This window comes from Pongo abelii, chromosome X, assembly GCF_028885655.2.
Source record: "Pongo abelii isolate AG06213 chromosome X, NHGRI_mPonAbe1-v2.0_pri, whole genome shotgun sequence".
Classification (NCBI taxonomy): domain Eukaryota; kingdom Metazoa; phylum Chordata; class Mammalia; order Primates; family Hominidae; genus Pongo; species Pongo abelii.
Window position 1 is genome coordinate 23,624,662 of NC_072008.2, and position 6,409 is coordinate 23,631,070.

The 6,409-nt window shown below is 41.5% G+C and overlaps 1 non-coding gene across 1 annotated transcript; it reads right to left on the minus strand.

The window, feature by feature from the left end:
• Positions 1-444: 444 nt before the first annotated feature.
• On the minus strand, positions 445-543 carry LOC112131196 (small nucleolar RNA U13). Its single transcript, XR_002913329.1, has one exon. It is a non-coding gene; the product is annotated as a small nucleolar RNA U13 (small nucleolar RNA).
• Positions 544-6,409: the final 5,866 nt, after the last annotated feature.

Consider the following 6,409-nt stretch of genomic DNA (forward strand, 5'->3'; position numbering starts at 1 on the left):
CGCCATCTGCAGGGGGAAGGAGCCTGGCCTCTCCTGTTCCTGGGTGGTGACCTGAGATTCAATCTGTGAGGCAGGAAACCTGCTAGCAGGACTCTCGCTTTGCTGAGAGTTATTTTTCCTTCTTCCTTTTTGCCCGAAAAATTCCGTTTTCCTCACCCTTCTATGTGTCTGCGAGCCTAATCTTTCCTGGTCATGTGACAAGAGCCCAGTGTGAGCTGAACTAAGGAGAAAGTTCTGCAACAGTAGTACTTCAGGGCCTCTCTGCAACTTTCCTGGGACTTTTTTCTGATGGAAGGAAAATAAGAAATAGGAAAGATGTTTAAGGAAGCACCCATCCCTGTAAAAAATGATACCAAATAAGACAGAATGGGCAGCCAGAGTGATAGTCATCTTCTTAATGTAATCAACTAGTATTCTGCCAAATTCCTCTTTATTTTTTTGTCAGCTCAGACGGGTAATGTGCCAACGTCTAACAAGATTCGAGGGTGGCACATCTCACACATGCATGTGAACACCCAATCGTCATGCTCACTATAAAGGGATCCCCAAATTCCTCCTTAGCAAAGTTGATTTAACCTCTGAGAAACTGAAATGCTGCCTTATGATACAGCATTTTTTAAAATTTTCTCTCAAAACTCAAATGCTTTAGGACAAATCCACTTCTTTCTTTCATCTTAGGGTAATAAAATCATTATTCAAACCCTGCAAAAGCATGAATCTCATTTCCTTGCCCCTATCTCTACTGAGATATTTTACCAATTAATATTTACTATACAGAGTGGGCCTGTTTTAACATTGCACTCCAGAAACCTTTTACAAAACTATTTTCTTGAGAGCACAGTATCTTGCCATAAAGACAATAACTCCCAAGATCTTTTTTGATAACCTCTATTAGAATGTAAATCACAGTAGCAAATATGCACTGACACAAGTGCCCTGTAAGTTAAGTTGCTTACACCTGACTAGGAATTGCCACAAAACCCTGATCAAATTTGTCAGGTTTGACGTAGGATTCTAAGACTTAAATTAATAAGCAATATTTTCAATATCTCCCCAGAACTCCCAAAGCTATATCTGAGACAATGATAAAAATCCATGAAATTAATTTCATCCTCAAAATCAAAGCAGCTGCATTAATAATTAACTTAATACATTTCAAAGCCATCTCAATTGTGCCTACAAATCTAGCACAGATTGAGATCAAACCTGGAACACAATTCAATTTTCCAAACTATGAATTAATGCTGATGAAGAGTGAAACTGCTAACCCAAAAATACCTATTACATTAACCATCATTCACATCAGCAGCAGCAGCATCCTGTCCTTTGCACAAGAAGTAGACACCTACTGACTCACTTTTTAGAAGGCTCTGTCCTTGAAATATTTTGTCAGTTAGAATGTTGAACTTGATCCAGACATCGCTACTCAATTTCAATTCTGATCAACATTTTCAAGGACTGTAGCTAGGATTAAATGAGCAGTCTATGGCCAAAAACTAACACAAAGTTAACTGTTTTACCAGGAAATCAAACACTTTACCTTGATCCAATAAGCATCTACAGAGTTATGGTGAATCACACTGATATGGTTTAAATCTGTGTCCCCACCCCAATCTCATGTTGAAATGTAATCCCCAATGCTGAAGGTGGGGCCTGGTGGGAGGTGATTGGATCATGACGGCAGTTTCTCATGATTTAACACCATCCCCCTTGGTGCTATCATAGCAATAATGAGTTCTCATGAGATCTGGTTGTTTACAAGTATGTGGCACCTTCCCCCTCTCTTGCTCCTACGCTGGCCATGTAAGATGTGCCTGCTTCCCGTTTGCCTCCTGCCATGATTATAAGTTTCATGAGGCCTCCTCAGAAGCAGAAGCTGCTATACTTCCTGTACAACCTGCAGAATCATGAGCCAATTAAACCTCTTTTCTTTACAAATAACCCAGTCTCAGGTATTTCTTTATAGCAATGCAAGAATGGACTAATATAGAAAATTGGTACCAAGGAGTGGGGCATTGATATAAAGATACCTGAAAATGTGAAAGCAGCTTTGGAACTGGGTAATGGGGAGAAGTTGGAAGAGTTTGGAGGCACAGAAGAAGATAGGAAGATGAGGGAAAATTTGGAACTTCCTAGAAACTTATTGAAGAGTTGTGGTCAAAATGCTAATAATGATACGGACAGAGATGGCCAGGCTGATGAGGTCTCAGATGAAGATGAAGAACTTATTGGGAACTGGAGCAAAGATCACTTTTGTTATTCTTTAGCAAAGAACTTGGAGGCATTGTGCCCCAGCTCTAGGGATCTGTGGAACTTTGAACTTCAGAGTCAGACTTAGGGTATCTGGCAGAAGAAATTTTTAAGCAGCAAAGTGTCCAGGAAGTAGTCTGTCTGCTTCTAACAGCCTATGCTCATATGCATGAGCAAAGAAATGACCTGAAACTGGAACTTATATTTAAAAGGGAAGGAGAGCATAAAAGTTTGGAAAATGTGCAGCCTGGCCATGTGGTAGAAAAGAAAAACCCATTTTCAGGGAAGGAATTCAAGCTGGCTGCTGAAATTTGCATAACTAAAAGGAAGGCAAAGTGCTGATAGCCAAGACAATGGGGAAAAGGCCTTGAAGGCATTTCAGAGATCTTTAAGGCTGCCCTCCCATCACAGACCCAGAGGCCAAGGAGTGAAGAATGGTTTCATGGAACAGGCCCAGGGCCCCACTGTCCCAGGCAGCCTCCAGACACTGCTCCCTACATCCCAGCTGCCTCACCTCCACCCATGGCTCAAAGGGGCCCAGCTACAGCTCAGGGCACTGCTCCAGAGGGTGTAAGCCATAAGCCTTGGAGGCTTCCAAGTAGTGTTAAGCCCGCAGGTGCATAGAGCACAAGAGTTGAGGGTTGGCAGCCTCTGCCTAGATTTCAGAGGATGTATGGGAAAGCCTGGATGTTGAGGCAGAGGCCTGTTGCAGGGGCACAGCCCTGCTGCAGGGGAACAGCCCTCATGGAGAACATCTACTAGGGTAGTGCAGAGGGGAAATGTGAGGTTGGAGACCCCACACAGAGTCCCCACTGGGGCATTTCCTAGTGGGGCTGTGAGAAGAGGGCCATTGTCCTCCAGACCCAAGAAAGGTATATCAACCAGCAGCTTGCGCCCTGCACCTGGAAAGGCTACAGGCACTCAACGTCAGCCTGTGTGAGCAGCTGCAGAGGCTGAAGCCGGAAAAGCCACAGAGGCAGAGCTGCCCAAGACCTTGGGAGCCCACCCCTCACACCAGTGTGCCGTGGATGCGAGACATGGAGTCAAAGAAGATTATTTTGGAGCTTTAAGATTTAATGACTGCCCTACTGAGTTTTAGACTTGCATGGGGACTGGAGCCCTTTTCTTTTAGCCAATTTCTCCCTTTTGGAATGGAAGTATTTACTCAATGCCTATAATCCCGTTGTATCTTGGAAGTAACTAACTTGCTTTTGATTTTACAGCCTCATAGGTGGAAGGGACTTGCCTTGTCTCAGATGAGATTTTGGACTTTGGAGTTTTGAGTTAATGATGAAATAAGGTAAGACTTTGGGGGGACTGCTGGGAAGGCATGATTGTATTCTGCTCCTACTTCGGCCATGTAAGATGTGCCTGTTTCCCCTTTACCTTCCGCCATGATTGTAAGTTTCCTGAGGCCTCCCCAGAAGCAGAAGCCACTATGCCTCCTGTATAGCCTGCAGAACTGTGAGACAGTTAAACCTCCTTTCCTTATAAATTACCCAGTCTCAGGTATTTCTTGATAGCAATGCAAGAATGGACTAACACACACAGGAAATCAGTTTCACAACTACTACAGAGCTCCTCAAGTATAACCTGAGGATGCTGAAGAAAACTGAATGAAAGATCCACTACTTCATCATTATTATTTCAGAGCTGTGATTGGAACCATGTACTTAACAACAAGCTATTCATAATCACAGGATAATAGATGGTCCCTGAATTTATTCAGGGATTTAAATTTATGACATCATAGAATAAAAATTACACACTTCCCTTAGGAAATAAAATATTTGTCCATCCCAAGGAAAGAGGAGCATATTTTATTCAACCTTGATGAGACCAGATTTCAGTGCAGCTCAGTATGTTATGGTGGGTATATTAGTTTTTGGGACTACCATGACAAAGTATTACAAACTTGGTGGCTTAAAACAACAGAAATGTATTCTCTTACAGTTCTAAAGTCCAGAAGCCTAAAGCCAAGGGTTCAGTAGGACCATGCTTCCTGTGAAGGTTCTAGAGAAGAATTCTTCCTTACCACTTATTAGCTTCTAGTGTATCTTGCAATCCTTAGAAAAGCTTGGGATATAGCACCATCACTCAAACCTCTGCCCTCAGTGTATATGGCCTTCTTCCTTCTGTGTCTGTGTGTCCACTCCCCGTATGAAGACACCAGTCATTGGATTTAGGGCCCACTCTAATCCAGTATGACCTCATCTTAACTAGTTAAATCTGCAAACATTCTAGTTCCAAATAAGGTCACATTCTGAAATTCTGGGTGGATGTGATATTCTGTAGGGCACATTCAACCCACTACAGTGGGCACTCTCAATCGGGTATGGTGCCAAAGAGTCACAGCACTTAGCAGATTAATCTCCTGTAAGGCTTCTTGGTTCCACATAAGAGCAGGGGACTGCAAACTGTTTTCCCTCCAGGTCTTCACACTTTAGTGTAATTTGGTAGTCTACAAGCAATGCCCAATTTAGAGCAATATAGTAAACATGTGCCGTTTTTACCCTCTTTTATTTGCCAAGATATCTTAGCTCTTGACAGAAGTTAAAATTGACATAGAAAGCAGAAAAAGCAGTGATTGAAACTAAAACTCTCTTAAAATGTTGACCAAACATTAATTCACACTAGCCAAAGAGGAAGGTGATTCTAATGTTCAGCCAAATTGTTAACAACTTTAGAGCAGTGGTTTTCCAAATATGATCTCTAGACAAACAGCATAGGCATCATCTGCGAGCTCTTAAGAAATGCAGAATCTCAGCCCTCACTCCAAATCCATAGAATCAGCATCTTCATTCTAACATTATTCTCCAGATGATTCATGTGCTCTGTTCTAAAACTCTGATGCCAAAAGTAAAAGTCTAACCCTCCCATATAATTCTATACTTTCTGGCAGGAATGGGTATTTGTTTTGCTGAGGGCTGATAGGGAATGTTAAACACATACACACTTGCACATACTGGTCCTTTGCCTTCCCACAGAGTGGCAGCAGCTTTCCAAATGAACAAGCTGTTTCCATGACACCAAATCCTTAATTTGAAGCAGATACACCAACCACCCAGGAGCGTGATAGCATGAAGCACCATTTCATATTTATTTTATTTAGGTTCTTGGTCTGAAACATCTCCTCCTTGAAAAAGAAATCTTTGAGAAGAAACACTAATATTTAAAGCAACACTTTAATTGGCAAATTTGTCCCCTTTTTCTGTCCTGTAAATAGAGCACTCTGAATTATTCTGCTAAGTCCCTTTTCATGATTAATCAATCTGAGATACTATGAATGACTAGTAAATTAATTATACTTCTATGAGTATACAGTCTGCCCATCTAGTGAGTGTTTTCCTTTTCTCCATCACAGTTCCAGGCCATTTTATTCTTAATATAGTCTTTAAATTCAATTTATTCTTTGCTGTGAACCTGTATCTTTCTGTCACTCCTCTGAACAAATAATGGAAAAATTCTCCATTTTGCAGCATCTATACTGAACAATATCCTGACATGAGGGAGGTAAACTCAGGAATGTGACTAAAAGAAATGTATTTGCATTAACAGGAGCATGGAAAGATGGTGAATCAAGTCTAGCATGTCCTGAACAAGCCTCCTTTAAATGTTTATCTCCACAGCTTTTCTAAATTAATTTACCCAACCAACAAATTTAAAGGGAAACAACAGTGATTTGGAATGCCAACCAGTTAAAAATAGTCAAGTCTGTTCTACAGGGAACAGATCAAATTCAAAAGTACAGAAAGGAGCCGTGTGCAAAGAGGGCAATTAAATAAGCACATACTTAATATGGCTCACAGTCACAAAACTGCAGGCTCAGGTGCAAATCAGCTTCACTCTCAGAAGGTTCAGGCAGGAGCTGTTAGAATTCTTCACAGCATTTTCGAGCCCGGGACACCTACCAGGCTTTCACCCACCTGCTCACACACCAGATAAAATTTGAGAAAAAGAGAGCGTTGCTTGAATACATAATTCTCAAATGCTTAAGGATTCACCCATTCTTTGTTCCTATGCTCCTGAGGTTCAGCCATTCAGTCCCAGGATTGTAGGGTATGAATCATTGCTGTAAATCATTTTGGATTTCTAAATATATAAGGACAAGTTAAGAGAAAAAACAAGGTGACATTCCTTCCACAACCTTCAAGAGCTG